Here is a 17,150-nt window from a genome sequence, read left to right as displayed (position 1 = left end):
CCGGCCTGCAAAGAAACAACTGCCCGGGCCGAAAGCCCTTCCCGCTCACTCCGTGTTGTTTGCCGAGTGCAGGGCAACACACACGGCGCTCTCCCGGGGGAGAGGTCGCTTTCCCCGGCACTCCGACGTCCCCAGGAAAACTCTTCTCTGGCGTGCCCCATGCCATGCCAATCTGCCTCCCTGTCCTCGACTGAGCTGCACGGGGAAACCAAAACTGCTGGGCATTCCTTCTCGGCACTCATACCTGCAGACCCCACGCCTGCAGGAGAAAGCCGGCTTGCGTTCCTACTGCCACGAGAGCAGAGCTCTGCCTGTTACACGGCAGGCTTTCCGAAGAGGCTGAGGCCCGATAGCCTCCCTAGTGCATTCCCTGGATGAGCGAGTTAGCTACAGGCAGAACACCCCGTGAAGAGAGGTGGATTCAGGAAAGGGACCTGTGTGTCGCTAGAGTCTCTTTGGACGAGCTACGAATCACAAGGCGGTAGTCGGCGCGTTGACTGGAGGTGGGGGCCTGAGGACCCAAGCCTTGCATTCTCCTTTTTAAAGCACCATTCATGCTGCCTTGAAGCTACCTGCCTGAAACCGTTTGTGACGGGCCCCTCGTCGCTGGAGTCAGGGCTCGTGGAAGAGAAGCAGCTTTCTCTGAGTAAACAGGGTGCTTCCAGAGTCCCGGTAAGAGCTCATCCCGTCACGCTCTGGGGCTAAAGGGAAGCTCGATGGGAGGACTTCCCTCCAGCTAAGGCCTTCTAAGAGCCCCGCGGAGGCGGAAGCTCCGAGCGGTTTCCACGGGGCCTTAGTCGCGGTTCTGCTTTACTTTCACCCTCGTACGCTCTTCAAGACACGTTCAGACCCTCGCGGGGGCGCCCTGTACCCGACCAGGACGCTGAGTACCGGCAGGCTCCCCCGGCCTGCAAAGAAACAACTGCCCGGGCCGAAAGCCCTTCCCGCTCACTCCGTGTTGTTTGCCGAGTGCAGGGCAACACACACGGCGCTCTCCCGGGGGAGAGGTCGCTTTCCCCGGCACTCCAACGTCCCCAGGAAAACTCTTCTCTGGCGTGCCCCATGCCATGCCAATCTGCCTCCCTGTCCTCGACTGAGCTGCACGGGGAAACCAAAACTGCTGGGCATTCCTTCTCGGCACTCATACCTGCAGACCCCACGCCTGCAGGAGAAAGCCGGCTTGCGTTCCTACTGCCACGAGAGCAGAGCTCTGCCTGTTACACGGCAGGCTTTCCGAAGAGGCTGAGGCCCGATAGCCTCCCTAGTGCATTCCCTGCATGAGCGAGTTAGCTACAGGCAGAACACCCCGTGAAGAGAGGTGGATTTAGGGAAGGGACCTGTGTGTCGCTAGAGTCTCTTTGGACGAGCTACGAATCACAAGGCGGTAGTCGGCGCGTTGACTGGAGGTGGGGGCCTGAGGACCCAAGCCTTGCATTCTCCTTTTTAAAGCACCATTCATGCTGCCTTGAAGCTACCTGCCTGAAACCGTTTGTGACGGGCCCCTCGTCGCTGGAGTCAGGGCTCGTGGAAGAGAAGCAGCTTTCTCTGAGTAAACAGGGTGCTTCCAGAGTCCCGGTAAGAGCTCATCCCGTCACGCTCTGGGGTTAAAGGGAAGCTCGATGGGAGGACTTCCCTCCAGCTAAGGCCTTCTAAGAGCCCCGCTGAGGCGGAAGCTCCGAGCGGTTTCCACGGGGCCTTAGTCGCGGTTCTGCTTTACTTTCACCCTCGTACGCTCTTCAAGACACGTTCAGACCCTCGCGGGGGCGCCCTGTACCCGACCAGGACGCTGAGTACCGGCAGGCTCCCCCGGCCTGCAAAGAAACAACTGCCCGGGCCGAAAGCCTTTCCCGCTCACTCCGTGTTGTTTGCCGAGTGCAGGGCAACACACACGGCGCTCTCCCGGGGGAGAGGTCGCTTTCCCCGGCACTCCAACGTCCCCAGGAAAACTCTTCTCTGGCGTGCCCCATGCCATGCCAATCTGCCTCCCTGTCCTCGACTGAGCTGCACGGGGAAACCAAAACTGCTGGGCATTCCTTCTCGGCACTCATACCTGCAGACCCCACGCCTGCAGGAGAAAGCCGGCTTGCGTTCCTACTGCCACGAGAGCAGAGCTCTGCCTGTTACACGGCAGGCTTTCCGAAGAGGCTGAGGCCCGATAGCCTCCCTAGTGCATTCCCTGCATGAGCGAGTTAGCTACAGGCAGAACACCCCGTGAAGAGAGGTGGATTCAGGGAAGGGACCTGTGTGTCGCTAGAGTCTCTTTGGACGAGCTACGGATCACAAGGCGGTAGTCGGCGCGTTGACTGGCGGTGGGGGCCTGAGGACCCAAGCCTTGCATTCTCCTTTTTAAAGCACCATTCATGCTGCCTTGAAGCTACCTGCCTGAAACCGTTTGTGACGGGCCCCTCGTCGCTGGAGTCAGGGCTCGTGGAAGAGAAGCAGCTTTCTCTGAGTAAACAGGGTGCTTCCAGAGTCCCGGTAAGAGCTCATCCCGTCACGCTCTGGGGCTAAAGGGAAGCTCGATGGGAGGACTTCCCTCCAGCTAAGGCCTTCTAAGAGCCCCGCTGAGGCGGAAGCTCCGAGCGGTTTCCACGGGGCCTTAGTCGCGGTTCTGCTTTACTTTCACCCTCGTACGCTCTTCAAGACACGTTCAGACCCTCGCGGGGGCGCCCTGTACCCGACCAGGACGCTGAGTACCGGCAGGCTCCCCCGGCCTGCAAAGAAACAACTGCCCGGGCCGAAAGCCCTTCCTGCTCACTCCGTGTTGTTTGCCGAGTGCAGGGCAACACACACGGCGCTCTCCCGGGGGAGAGATCACTTTCCCCGGCACTCCGACGTCTCCAGGAAAACTCTTCTCTGGCGTGCCCCATGCCATGCCAATCTGCCTCCCTGTCCTCGACTGAGCTGCACGGGGAAACCAAAACTGCTGGGCATTCCTTCTCGGCACTCATACCTGCAGACCCCACGCCTGCAGGAGAAAGCCGGCTTGCGTTCCTACTGCCACGAGAGCAGAGCTCTGCCTGTTACACGGCAGGCTTTCCGAAGAGGCTGAGGCCCGATAGCCTCCCTAGTGCATTCCCTGCATGAGCGAGTTAGCTACAGGCAGAACACCCCGTGAAGAGAGGTGGATTCAGGGAAGGGACCTGTGTGTCGCTAGAGTCTCTTTGGACGAGCTACGGATCACAAGGCGGTAGTCGGCGCGTTGACTGGAGGTGGGGGCCTGAGGACCCAAGCCTTGCATTCTCCTTTTTAAAGCACCATTCATGCTGCCTTGAAGCTACCTGCCTGAAACCCTTTGTGACGGGTCCCTCGTCGCTGGAGTCAGGGCTCGTGGAAGAGAAGCAGCTTTCTCTGAGTAAACAGGGTGCTTCCAGAGTCCCGGTAAGAGCTCACCCCGTCACGCTCTGGGGCTAAAGGGAAGCTCGATGGGAGGACTTCCCTCCAGCTAAGGCCTTCTAAGAGCCCCGCGGAGGCGGAAGCTCCGAGCGGTTTCCACGGGGCCTTAGTCGCGGTTCTGCTTTACTTTCACCCTCGTACGCTCTTCAAGACACGTTCAGACCCTCGCGGGGGCGCCCTGTACCCGACCAGGACGCTGAGTACCGGCAGGCTCCCCCGGCCTGCAAAGAAACAACTGCCCGGGCCGAAAGCCCTTCCCGCTCACTCCGTGTTGTTTGCCGAGTGCAGGGCAACACACACGGCGCTCTCCCGGGGGAGAGGTCGCTTTCCCCGGCACTCCAACGTCCCCAGGAAAACTCTTCTCTGGCGTGCCCCATGCCATGCCAATCTGCCTCCCTGTCCTCGACTGAGCTGCACGGGGAAACCAAAACTGCTGGGCATTCCTTCTCGGCACTCATACCTGCAGACCCCACGCCTGCAGGAGAAAGCCGGCTTGCGTTCCTACTGCCACGAGAGCAGAGCTCTGCCTGTTACACGGCAGGCTTTCCGAAGAGGCTGAGGCCCGATAGCCTCCCTAGTGCATTCCCTGGATGAGCGAGTTAGCTACAGGCAGAACACCCCGTGAAGAGAGGTGGATTCAGGGAAGGGACCTGTGTGTCGCTAGAGTCTCTTTGGACGAGCTACGAATCACAAGGCGGTAGTCGGCGCGTTGACTGGCGGTGGGGGCCTGAAGACCCAAGCCTTGCATTCTCCTTTTTAAAGCACCATTCATGCTGCCTTGAAGCTACCTGCCTGAAACCCTTTGTGACGGGCCCCTCGTCGCTGGAGTCAGGGCTCGTGGAAGAGAAGCAGCTTTCTCTGAGTAAACAGGGTGCTTCCAGAGTCCCGGTAAGAGCTCATCCCGTCACGCTCTGGGGCTAAAGGGAAGCTCGATGGGAGGACTTCCCTCCAGCTAAGGCCTTCTAAGAGCCCCGCTGAGGCGGAAGCTCCGAGCGGTTTCCACGGGGCCTTAGTCGCGGTTCTGCTTTACTTTCACCCTCGTACGCTCTTCAAGACACCTTCAGACCCTCGCGGGGGCGCCCTGTACCCGACCAGGACGCTGAGTACCGGCAGGCTCCCCCGGCCTGCAAAGAAACAACTGCCCGGGCCGAAAGCCCTTCCCGCTCACTCCGTGTTGTTTGCCGAGTGCAGGGCAACACACACGGCGCTCTCCCGGGGGAGAGGTTGCTTTCCCCGGCACTCCAACGTCTCCAGGAAAACTCTTCTCTGGCGTCCCCCATGCCATGCCAATCTGCCTCCCTGTCCTCGACTGAGCTGCACGGGGAAACCAAAACTGCTGGGCATTCCTTCTCGGCACTCATACCTGCAGACCCCACGCCTGCAGGAGAAAGCCGGCTTGCGTTCCTACTGCCACGAGAGCAGAGCTCTGCCTGTTACACGGCAGGCTTTCCGAAGAGGCTGAGGCCCGATAGCCTCCCTAGTGCATTCCCTGGATGAGCGAGTTAGCTACAGGCAGAACACCCCGTGAAGAGAGGTGGATTCAGGGAAGGGACCTGTGTGTCGCTAGAGTCTCTTTGGACGAGCTACGGATCACAAGGCGGTAGTCGGCGCGTTGACTGGCGGTGGGGGCCTGAGGACCCAAGCCTTGCATTCTCCTTTTTAAAGCACCATTCATGCTGCCTTGAAGCTACCTGCCTGAAACCTTTTGTGACGGGCCCCTCGTCGCTGGAGTCAGGGCTCGTGGAAGAGAAGCAGCTTTCTCTGAGTAAACAGGGTGCTTCCAGAGTCCCGGTAAGAGCTCATCCCGTCACGCTCTGGGGCTAAAGGGAAGCTCGATGGGAGGACTTCCCTCCAGCTAAGGCCTTCTAAGAGCCCCGCTGAGGCGGAAGCTCCGAGCGGTTTCCACGGGGCCTTAGTCGCGGTTCTGCTTTACTTTCACCCTCGTACGCTCTTCAAGACACGTTCAGACCCTCGCGGGGGTGCCCTGTACCCGACCAGGACGCTGAGTACCGGCAGGCTCCCCCGGCCTGCAAAGAAACAACTGCCCGGGCCGAAAGCCCTTCCCGCTCACTCCGTGTTGTTTGCCGAGTGCAGGGCAACACACACGGCGCTCTCCCGGGGGAGAGGTCGCTTTCCCCGGCACTCCAAAGTCTCCAGGAAAACTCTTCTCTGGCGTGCCCCATGCCATGCCAATCTGCCTCCCTGTCCTCGACTGAGCTGCACGGGGAAACCAAAACTGCTGGGCATTCCTTCTCGGCACTCATACCTGCAGACCCCACGCCTGCAGGAGAAAGCCGGCTTGCGTTCCTACTGCCACGAGAGCAGAGCTCTGCCTGTTACACGGCAGGCTTTCCGAAGAGGCTGAGGCCCGATAGCCTCCCTAGTGCATTCCCTGGATGAGCGAGTTAGCTACAGGCAGAACACCCCGTGAAGAGAGGTGGATTCAGGGAAGGGACCTGTGTGTCGCTAGAGTCTCTTTGGACGAGCTACGGATCACAAGGCGGTAGTCGGCGCGTTGACTGGAGGTGGGGGCCTGAGGACCCAAGCCTTGCATTCTCCTTTTTAAAGCACCATTCATGCTGCCTTGAAGCTACCTGCCTGAAACCCTTTGTGACGGGCCCCTCGTCGCTGGAGTCAGGGCTCGTGGAAGAGAAGCAGCTTTCTCTGAGTAAACAGGGTGCTTCCAGAGTCCCGGTAAGAGCTCACCCCGTCACGCTCTGGGGCTAAAGGGAAGCTCGATGGGAGGACTTCCCTCCAGCTAAGGCCTTCTAAGAGCCCCGCGGAGGCGGAAGCTCCGAGCGGTTTCCACGGGGCCTTAGTCGCGGTTCTGCTTTACTTTCACCCTCGTACGCTCTTCAAGACACGTTCAGACCCTCGCGGGGGCGCCCTGTACCCGACCAGGACGCTGAGTACCGGCAGGCTCCCCCGGCCTGCAAAGAAACAACTGCCCGGGCCGAAAGCCCTTCCCGCTCACTCCGTGTTGTTTGCCGAGTGCAGGGCAACACACACGGCGCTCTCCCGGGGGAGAGGTCGCTTTCCCCGGCACTCCAACGTCTCCAGGAAAACTCTTCTCTGGCGTGCCCCATGCCATGCCAATCTGCCTCCCTGTCCTCGACTGAGCTGCACGGGGAAACCAAAACTGCTGGGCATTCCTTCTCGGCACTCATACCTGCAGACCCCACGCCTGCAGGAGAAAGCCGGCTTGCGTTCCTACTGCCACGAGAGCAGAGCTCTGCCTGTTACACGGCAGGCTTTCCGAAGAGGCTGAGGCCCGATAGCCTCCCTAGTGCATTCCCTGGATGAGCGAGTTAGCTACAGGCAGAACACCCCGTGAAGAGAGGTGGATTCAGGGAAGGGACCTGTGTGTCGCTAGAGTCTCTTTGGACGAGCTACGGATCACAAGGCGGTAGTCGGCGCGTTGACTGGAGGTGGGGGCCTGAGGACCCAAGCCTTGCATTCTCCTTTTTAAAGCACCATTCATGCTGCCTTGAAGCTACCTGCCTGAAACCCTTTGTGACGGGCCCCTCGTCGCTGGAGTCAGGGCTCGTGGAAGAGAAGCAGCTTTCTCTGAGTAAACAGGGTGCTTCCAGAGTCCCGGTAAGAGCTCATCCCGTCACGCTCTGGGGCTAAAGGGAAGCTCGATGGGAGGACTTCCCTCCAGCTAAGGCCTTCTAAGAGCCCCGCGGAGGCGGAAGCTCCGAGCGGTTTCCACGGGGCCTTAGTCGCGGTTCTGCTTTACTTTCACCCTCGTACGCTCTTCAAGACACGTTCAGACCCTCGCGGGGGCGCCCTGTACCCGACCAGGACGCTGAGTACCGGCAGGCTCCCCCGGCCTGCAAAGAAACAACTGCCCGGGCCGAAAGCCCTTCCCGCTCACTCCGTGTTGTTTGCCGACTGCAGGGCAACACACACGGCGCTCTCCCGGGGGAGAGGTCGCTTTCCCCGGCACTCCAACGTAGCCAGGAAAACTCTTCTCTGGCGTGCCCCATGCCATGCCAATCTGCCTCCCTGTCCTCGACTGAGCTGCACGGGGAAACCAAAACTGCTGGGCATTCCTTCTCGGCACTCATACCTGCAGACCCCACGCCTGCAGGAGAAAGCCGGCTTGCGTTCCTACTGCCACGAGAGCAGAGCTCTGCCTGTTACACGGCAGGCTTTCCGAAGAGGCTGAGGCCCGATAGCCTCCCTAGTGCATTCCCTGGATGAGCGAGTTAGCTACAGGCAGAACACCCCGTGAAGAGAGGTGGATTCAGGGAAGGGACCTGTGTGTCGCTAGAGTCTCTTTGGACGAGCTACGGATCACAAGGCGGTAGTCGGCGCGTTGACTGGAGGTGGGGGCCTGAGGACCCAAGCCTTGCATTCTCCTTTTTAAAGCACCATTCATGCTGCCTTGAAGCTACCTGCCTGAAACCCTTTGTGACGGGCCCCTCGTCGCTGGAGTCAGGGCTCGTGGAAGAGAAGCAGCTTTCTCTGAGTAAACAGGGTGCTTCCAGAGTCCCGGTAAGAGCTCATCCCGTCACGCTCTGGGGCTAAAGGGAAGCTCGATGGGAGGACTTCCCTCCAGCTAAGGCCTTCTAAGAGCCCCGCTGAGGCGGAAGCTCCGAGCGGTTTCCACGGGGCCTTAGTCGCGGTTCTGCTTTACTTTCACCCTCGTACGCTCTTCAAGACACGTTAAGACCCTCGCGGGGGCGCCCTGTACCCGACCAGGACGCTGAGTACCGGCAGGCTCCCCCGGCCTGCAAAGAAACAACTGCCCGGGCCGAAAGCCCTTCCCGCTCACTCCGTGTTGTTTGCCGAGTGCAGGGCAACACACACGGCGCTCTCCCGGGGGAGAGGTCGCTTTCCCCGGCACTCCAACGTCTCCAGGAAAACTCTTCTCTGGCGTGCCCCATGCCATGCCAATCTGCCTCCCTGTCCTCGACTGAGCTGCACGGGGAAACCAAAACTGCTGGGCATTCCTTCTCGGCACTCATACCTGCAGACCCCACGCCTGCAGGAGAAAGCCGGCTTGCGTTCCTACTGCCACGAGAGCAGAGCTCTGCCTGTTACACGGCAGGCTTTCCGAAGAGGCTGAGGCCCGATAGCCTCCCTAGTGCATTCCCTGGATGAGCGAGTTAGCTACAGGCAGAACACCCCGTGAAGAGAGGTGGATTTAGGGAAGGGACCTGTGTGTCGCTAGAGTCTCTTTGGACGAGCTACGAATCACAACGCGGTAGTCGGCGCGTTGACTGGAGGTGGGGGCCTGAGGACCCAAGCCTTGCATTCTCCTTTTTAAAGCACCATTCATGCTGCCTTGAAGCTACCTGCCTGAAACCGTTTGTGACGGGCCCCTCGTCGCTGGAGTCAGGGCTCGTGGAAGAGAAGCAGCTTTCTCTGAGTAAACAGGGTGCTTCCAGAGTCCCGGTAAGAGCTCATCCCGTCACGCTCTAGGGCTAAAGGGAAGCTCGATGGGAGGACTTCCCTCCAGCTAAGGCCTTCTAAGAGCCCCGCTGAGGCGGAAGCTCCGAGCGGTTTCCACGGGGCCTTAGTCGCGGTTCTGCTTTACTTTCACCCTCGTACGCTCTTCAAGACACCTTCAGACCCTCGCGGGGGCGCCCTGTACCCGACCAGGACGCTGAGTACCGGCAGGCTCCCCCGGCCTGCAAAGAAACAACTGCCCGGGCCGAAAGCCTTTCCCGCTCACTCCGTGTTGTTTGCCGAGTGCAGGGCAACACACACGGCGCTCTCCCGGGAGAGAGGTCGCTTTCCCCGGCACTCCAACGTCCCCAGGAAAACTCTTCTCTGGCGTGCCCCATGCCATGCCAATCTGCCTCCCTGTCCTCGACTGAGCTGCACGGGGAAACCAAAACTGCTGGGCATTCCTTCTCGGCACTCATACCTGCAGACCCCACGCCTGCAGGAGAAAGCCGGCTTGCGTTCCTACTGCCACGAGAGCAGAGCTCTGCCTGTTACACGGCAGGCTTTCCGAAGAGGCTGAGGCCCGATAGCCTCCCTAGTGCATTCCCTGGATGAGCGAGTTAGCTACAGGCAGAACACCCCGTGAAGAGAGGTGGATTCAGGGAAGGGACCTGTGTGTCGCTAGAGTCTCTTTGGACGAGCTACGGATCACAAGGCGGTAGTCGGCGCGTTGACTGGAGGTGGGGGCCTGAGGACCCAAGCCTTGCATTCTCCTTTTTAAAGCACCATTCATGCTGCCTTGAAGCTACCTGCCTGAAACCCTTTGTGACGGGCCCCTCGTCGCTGGAGGCAGGGCTCGTGGAAGAGAAGCAGCTTTCTCTGAGTAAACAGGGTGCTTCCAGAGTCCCGGTAAGAGCTCATCCCGTCACGCTCTGGGGCTAAAGGGAAGCTCGATGGGAGGACTTCCCTCCAGCTAAGGCCTTCTAAGAGCCCCGCTGAGGCGGAAGCTCCGAGCGGTTTCCACGGGGCCTTAGTCGCGGTTCTGCTTTACTTTCACCCTCGTACGCTCTTCAAGACACGTTCAGACCCTCGCGGGGGCGCCCTGTACCCGACCAGGACGCTGAGTACCGGCAGGCTCCCCCGGCCAGCAAAGAAACAACTGCCCGGGCCGAAAGCCCTTCCCGCTCACTCCGTGTTGTTTGCCGAGTGCAGGGCAACACACACGGCGCTCTCCCGGGGGAGAGGTCGCTTTCCCCGGCACTCCAACGTCCCCAGGAAAACTCTTCTCTGGCGTGCCCCATGCCATGCCAATCTGCCTCCCTGTCCTCGACTGAGCTGCACGGGGAAACCAAAACTGCTGGGCATTCCTTCTCGGCACTCATACCTGCAGACCCCACGCCTGCAGGAGAAAGCCGGCTTGCGTTCCTACTGCCACGAGAGCAGAGCTCTGCCTGTTACACGGCAGGCTTTCCGAAGAGGCTGAGGCCCGATAGCCTCCCTAGTGCATTCCCTGCATGAGCGAGTTAGCTACAGGCAGAACATCCCGTGAAGAGAGGTGGATTCAGGGAAGGGACCTGTGTGTCGCTAGAGTCTCTTTGGACGAGCTACGGATCACAAGGCGGTAGTCGGCGCGTTGACTGGAGGTGGGGGCCTGAGGACCCAAGCCTTGCATTCTCCTTTTTAAAGCACCATTCATGCTGCCTTGAAGCTACCTGCCTGAAACCCTTTGTGACGGGCCCCTCGTCGCTGGAGTCAGGGCTCGTGGAAGAGAAGCAGCTTTCTCTGAGTAAACAGGGTGCTTCCAGAGTCCCGGTAAGAGCTCATCCCGTCACGCTCTGGGGCTAAAGGGAAGCTCGATGGGAGGACTTCCCTCCAGCTAAGGCCTTCTAAGAGCCCCGCTGAGGCGGAAGCTCCGAGCGGTTTCCACGGGGCCTTAGTCGCGGTTCTGCTTTACTTTCACCCTCGTACGCTCTTCAAGACACGTTCAGACCCTCGCGGGGGCGCCCTGTACCCGACCAGGACGCTGAGTACCGGCAGGCTCCCCCGGCCTGCAAAGAAACAACTGCCCGGGCCGAAAGCCCTTCCCGCTCACTCCGTGTTGTTTGCCGAGTGCAGGGCAACACACACGGCGCTCTCCCGGGGGAGAGGTCGCTTTCCCCGGCACTCCAACGTCCCCAGGAAAACTCTTCTCTGGCGTGCCCCATGCCATGCCAATCTGCCTCCCTGTCCTCGACTGAGCTGCACGGGGAAACCAAAACTGCTGGGCATTCCTTCTCGGCACTCATACCTGCAGACCCCACGCCTGCAGGAGAAAGCCGGCTTGCGTTCCTACTGCCACGAGAGCAGAGCTCTGCCTGTTACACGGCAGGCTTTCCGAAGAGGCTGAGGCCCGATAGCCTCCCTAGTGCATTCCCTGGATGAGCGAGTTAGCTACAGGCAGAACACCCCGTGAAGAGAGGTGGATTCAGGGAAGGGACCTGTGTGTCGCTAGAGTCTCTTTGGACGAGCTACGAATCACAAGGCGGTAGTCGGCGCGTTGACTGGCGGTGGGGGCCTGAAGACCCAAGCCTTGCATTATCCTTTTTAAAGCACCATTCATGCTGCCTTGAAGCTACCTGCCTGAAACCCTTTGTGACGGGCCCCTCGTCGCTGGAGTCAGGGCTCGTGGAAGAGAAGCAGCTTTCTCTGAGTAAACAGGGTGCTTCCAGAGTCCCGGTAAGAGCTCATCCCGTCACGCTCTGGGGCTAAAGGGAAGCTCGATGGGAGGACTTCCCTCCAGCTAAGGCCTTCTAAGAGCCCCGCTGAGGCGGAAGCTCCGAGCGGTTTCCACGGGGCCTTAGTCGCGGTTCTGCTTTACTTTCACCCTCGTACGCTCTTCAAGACACCTTCAGACCCTCGCGGGGGCGCCCTGTACCGAACCAGGACGCTGAGTACCGGCAGGCTCCCCCGGCCTGCAAAGAAACAACTGCCCGGGCCGAAAGCCCTTCCCGCTCACTCCGTGTTGTTTGCCGAGTGCAGGGCAACACACACGGCGCTCTCCCGGGGGAGAGGTTGCTTTCCCCGGCACTCCAACGTCTCCAGGAAAACTCTTCTCTGGCGTCCCCCATGCCATGCCAATCTGCCTCCCTGTCCTCGACTGAGCTGCACGGGGAAACCAAAACTGCTGGGCATTCCTTCTCGGCACTCATACCTGCAGACCCCACGCCTGCAGGAGAAAGCCGGCTTGCGTTCCTACTGCCACGAGAGCAGAGCTCTGCCTGTTACACGGCAGGCTTTCCGAAGAGGCTGAGGCCCGATAGCCTCCCTAGTGCATTCCCTGGATGAGCGAGTTAGCTACAGGCAGAACACCCCGTGAAGAGAGGTGGATTCAGGGAAGGGACCTGTGTGTCGCTAGAGTCTCTTTGGACGAGCTACGAATCACAAGGCGGTAGTCGGCGCGTTGACTGGCGGTGGGGGCCTGAGGACCCAAGCCTTGCATTCTCCTTTTTAAAGCACCATTCATGCTGCCTTGAAGCTACCTGCCTGAAACCTTTTGTGACGGGCCCCTCGTCGCTGGAGTCAGGGCTCGTGGAAGAGAAGCAGCTTTCTCTGAGTAAACAGGGTGCTTCCAGAGTCCCGGTAAGAGCTCATCCCGTCACGCTCTGGGGCTAAAGGGAAGCTCGATGGGAGGACTTCCCTCCAGCTAAGGCCTTCTAAGAGCCCCGCTGAGGCGGAAGCTCCGAGCGGTTTCCACGGGGCCTTAGTCGCGGTTCTGCTTTACTTTCACCCTCGTACGCTCTTCAAGACACGTTCAGACCCTCGCGGGGGTGCCCTGTACCCGACCAGGACGCTGAGTACCGGCAGGCTCCCCCGGCCTGCAAAGAAACAACTGCCCGGGCCGAAAGCCCTTCCCGCTCACTCCGTGTTGTTTGCCGAGTGCAGGGCAACGCACACGGCGCTCTCCCGGGGGAGAGGTCGCTTTCCCCGGCACTCCAACGTCTCCAGGAAAACTCTTCTCTGGCGTGCCCCATGCCATGCCAATCTGCCTCCCTGTCCTCGACTGAGCTGCACGGGGAAACCAAAACTGCTGGGCATTCCTTCTCGGCACTCATACCTGCAGACCCCACGCCTGCAGGAGAAAGCCGGCTTGCGTTCCTACTGCCACGAGAGCAGAGCTCTGCCTGTTACACGGCAGGCTTTCCGAAGAGGCTGAGGCCCGATAGCCTCCCTAGTGCATTCCCTGCATGAGCGAGTTAGCTACAGGCAGAACACCCCGTGAAGAGAGGTGGATTCAGGGAAGGGACCTGTGTGTCGCTAGAGTCTCTTTGGACGAGCTACGGATCACAAGGCGGTAGTCGGCGCGTTGACTGGAGGTGGGGGCCTGAGGACCCAAGCCTTGCATTCTCCTTTTTAAAGCACCATTCATGCTGCCTTGAAGCTACCTGCCTGAAACCCTTTGTGACGGGCCCCTCGTCGCTGGAGTCAGGGCTCGTGGAAGAGAAGCAGCTTTCTCTGAGTAAACAGGGTGCTTCCAGAGTCCCGGTAAGAGCTCACCCCGTCACGCTCTGGGGCTAAAGGGAAGCTCGATGGGAGGACTTCCCTCCAGCTAAGGCCTTCTAAGAGCCCCGCGGAGGCGGAAGCTCCGAGCGGTTTCCACGGGGCCTTAGTCGCGGTTCTGCTTTACTTTCACCCTCGTACGCTCTTCAAGACACGTTCAGACCCTCGCGGGGGCGCCCTGTACCCGACCAGGACGCTGAGTACCGGCAGGCTCCCCCGGCCTGCAAAGAAACAACTGCCCGGGCCGAAAGCCCTTCCCGCTCACTCCGTGTTGTTTGCCGAGTGCAGGGCAACACACACGGCGCTCTCCCGGGGGAGAGGTCGCTTTCCCCGGCACTCCAACGTCCCCAGGAAAACTCTTCTCTGGCGTGCCCCATGCCATGCCAATCTGCCTCCCTGTCCTCGACTGAGCTGCACGGGGAAACCAAAACTGCTGGGCATTCCTTCTCGGCACTCATACCTGCAGACCCCACGCCTGCAGGAGAAAGCCGGCTTGCGTTCCTACTGCCACGAGAGCAGAGCTCTGCCTGTTACACGGCAGGCTTTCCGAAGAGGCTGAGGCCCGATAGCCTCCCTAGTGCATTCCCTGGATGAGCGAGTTAGCTACAGGCAGAACACCCCGTGAAGAGAGGTGGATTCAGGGAAGGGACCTGTGTGTCGCTAGAGTCTCTTTGGACGAGCTACGGATCACAAGGCGGTAGTCGGCGCGTTGACTGGAGGTGGGGGCCTGAGGACCCAAGCCTTGCATTCTCCTTTTTAAAGCACCATTCATGCTGCCTTGAAGCTACCTGCCTGAAACCCTTTGTGACGGGCCCCTCGTCGCTGGAGTCAGGGCTCGTGGAAGAGAAGCAGCTTTCTCTGAGTAAACAGGGTGCTTCCAGAGTCCCGGTAAGAGCTCATCCCGTCACGCTCTGGGGCTAAAGGGAAGCTCGATGGGAGGACTTCCCTCCAGCTAAGGCCTTCTAAGAGCCCCGCTGAGGCGGAAGCTCCGAGCGGTTTCCACGGGGCCTTAGTCGCGGTTCTGCTTTACTTTCACCCTCGTACGCTCTTCAAGACACGTTCAGACCCTCGCGGGGGCGCCCTGTACCCGACCAGGACGCTGAGTACCGGCAGGCTCCCCCGGCCTGCAAAGAAACAACTGCCCGGGCCGAAAGCCCTTCCCGCTCACTCCGTGTTGTTTGCCGAGTGCAGGGCAACACACACGGCGCTCTCCCGGGGGAGAGGTCGCTTTCCCCGGCACTCCGACGTCTCCAGGAAAACTCTTCTCTGGCGTCCCCCATGCCATGCCAATCTGCCTCCCTGTCCTCGACTGAGCTGCACGGGGAAACCAAAACTGCTGGGCATTCCTTCTCGGCACTCATACCTGCAGACCCCACGCCTGCAGGAGAAAGCCGGCTTGCGTTCCTACTGCCACGAGAGCAGAGCTCTGCCTGTTACACGGCAGGCTTTCCGAAGAGGCTGAGGCCCGATAGCCTCCCTAGTGCATTCCCTGCATGAGCGAGTTAGCTACAGGCAGAACACCCCGTGAAGAGAGGTGGATTCAGGGAAGGGACCTGTGTGTCGCTAGAGTCTCTTTGGACGAGCTACGGATCACAAGGCGGTAGTCGGCGCGTTGACTGGAGGTGGGGGCCTGAGGACCCAAGCCTTGCATTCTCCTTTTTAAAGCACCATTCATGCTGCCTTGAAGCTACCTGCCTGAAACCCTTTGTGACGGGCCCCTCATCGCTGGAGTCAGGGCTCGTGGAAGAGAAGCAGCTTTCTCTGAGTAAACAGGGTGCTTCCAGAGTCCCGGTAAGAGCTCATCCCGTCACGCTCTGGGGCTAAAGGGAAGCTCGATGGGAGGACTTCCCTCCAGCTAAGGCCTTCTAAGAGCCCCGCGGAGGCGGAAGCTCCGAGCGGTTTCCACGGGGCCTTAGTCGCGGTTCTGCTTTACTTTCACCCTCGTACGCTCTTCAAGACACGTTCAGACCCTCGCGGGGGCGCCCTGTACCCGACCAGGACGCTGAGTACCGGCAGGCTCCCCAGGCCTGCAAAGAAACAACTGCCCGGGCCGAAAGCCCTTCCCGCTCACTCCGTGTTGTTTGCCGAGTGCAGGGCAACACACACGGCGCTCTCCCGGGGGAGAGGTCGCTTTCCCCGGCACTCCAACGTCTCCAGGAAAACTCTTCTCTGGCGTCCCCCATGCCATGCCAATCTGCCTCCCTGTCCTCGACTGAGCTGCACGGGGAAACCAAAACTGCTGGGCATTCCTTCTCGGCACTCATACCTGCAGACCCCACGCCTGCAGGAGAAAGCCGGCTTGCGTTCCTACTGCCACGAGAGCAGAGCTCTGCCTGTTACACGGCAGGCTTTCCGAAGAGGCTGAGGCCCGATAGCCTCCCTAGTGCATTCCCTGCATGAGCGAGTTAGCTACAGGCAGAACACCCCGTGAAGAGAGGTGGATTCAGGGAAGGGACCTGTGTGTCGCTAGAGTCTCTTTGGACGAGCTACGAATCACAAGGCGGTAGTCGGCGCGTTGACTGGAGGTGGGGGCCTGAGGACCCAAGCCTTGCATTCTCCTTTTTAAAGCACCATTCATGCTGCCTTGAAGCTACCTGCCTGAAACCCTTTGTGACGGGCCCCTCGTCGCTGGAGTCAGGGCTCGTGGAAGAGAAGCAGTTTTCTCTGAATAAACAGGGTGCTTCCAGAGTCCCGGTAAGAGCTCATCCCATCACGCTCTGGGGCTAAAGGGAAGCTCGATGGGAGGACTTCCCTCCAGCTAAGGCCTTCTAAGAGCCCCGCGGAGGCGGAAGCTCCGAGCGGTTTCCACGGGGCCTTAGTCGCGGTTCTGCTTTACTTTCACCCTCGTACGCTCTTCAAGACACGTTCAGACCCTCGCGGGGGCGCCCTGTACCCGACCAGGACGCTGAGTACTGGCAGACTCCCCCGGCCTGCAAAGAAACAACTGCCCGGGCCGAAAGCCCTTCCCGCTCACTCCGTGTTGTTTGCCGAGTGCAGGGCAACACACACGGCGCTCTCCCGGGGGAGAGGTCGCTTTACCCGGCACTCCGACGTCTCCAGGAAAACTCTTCTCTGGCGTCCCCCATGCCATGCCAATCTGCCTCCCTGTCCTCGACTGAGCTGCACGGGGAAACAAAAACTGCTGGGCATTCCTTCTCGGCGCTCATACCTGCAGACCCCACGCCTGCAGGAGAAAGCCGGCTTGCGTTCCTACTGCCACGAGAGCAGAGCTCTGCCTGTTACACGGCAGGCTTTCCGAAGAGGCTGAGGCCCGATAGCCTCCCTAGTGCATTCCCTGCATGAGCGAGTTAGCTACAGGCAGAACACCCCGTGAAGAGAGGTGGATTCAGGGAAGGGACCTGTGTGTCGCTAGAGTCTCTTTGGACGAGCTACGGATCACAAGGCGGTAGTCGGCGCGTTGACTGGAGGTGGGGGCCTGAGGACCCAAGCCTTGCATTCTCCTTTTTAAAGCACCATTCATGCTGCCTTGAAGCTACCTGCCTGAAACCCTTTGTGACGGGCCCCTCGTCGCTGGAGTCAGGGCTCGTGGAAGAGAAGCAGCTTTCTCTGAGTAAACAGGGTGCTTCCAGAGTCCCGGTAAGAGCTCATCCCGTCACGCTCTAGGGCTAAAGGGAAGCTCGATGGGAGGACTTCCCTCCAGCTAAGGCCTTCTAAGAGCCCCGCGGAGGCGGAAGCTCCGAGCGGTTTCCACGGGGCCTTAGTCGCGGTTCTGCTTTACTTTCACCCTCGTACGCTCTTCAAGACACGTTCAGACCCTCGCGGGGGCGCCCTGTACCCGACCAGGACGCTGAGTACCGGCA

This window comes from Mesoplodon mirus (assembly GCF_964341445.2).
Source record: "Mesoplodon mirus genome assembly, chromosome: 19".
NCBI classification, from domain to species: domain Eukaryota; kingdom Metazoa; phylum Chordata; class Mammalia; order Artiodactyla; family Ziphiidae; genus Mesoplodon; species Mesoplodon mirus.
The sequence above is the reverse complement of the archived record's forward strand: the minus strand, read 5'-3'. Positions refer to the sequence as shown.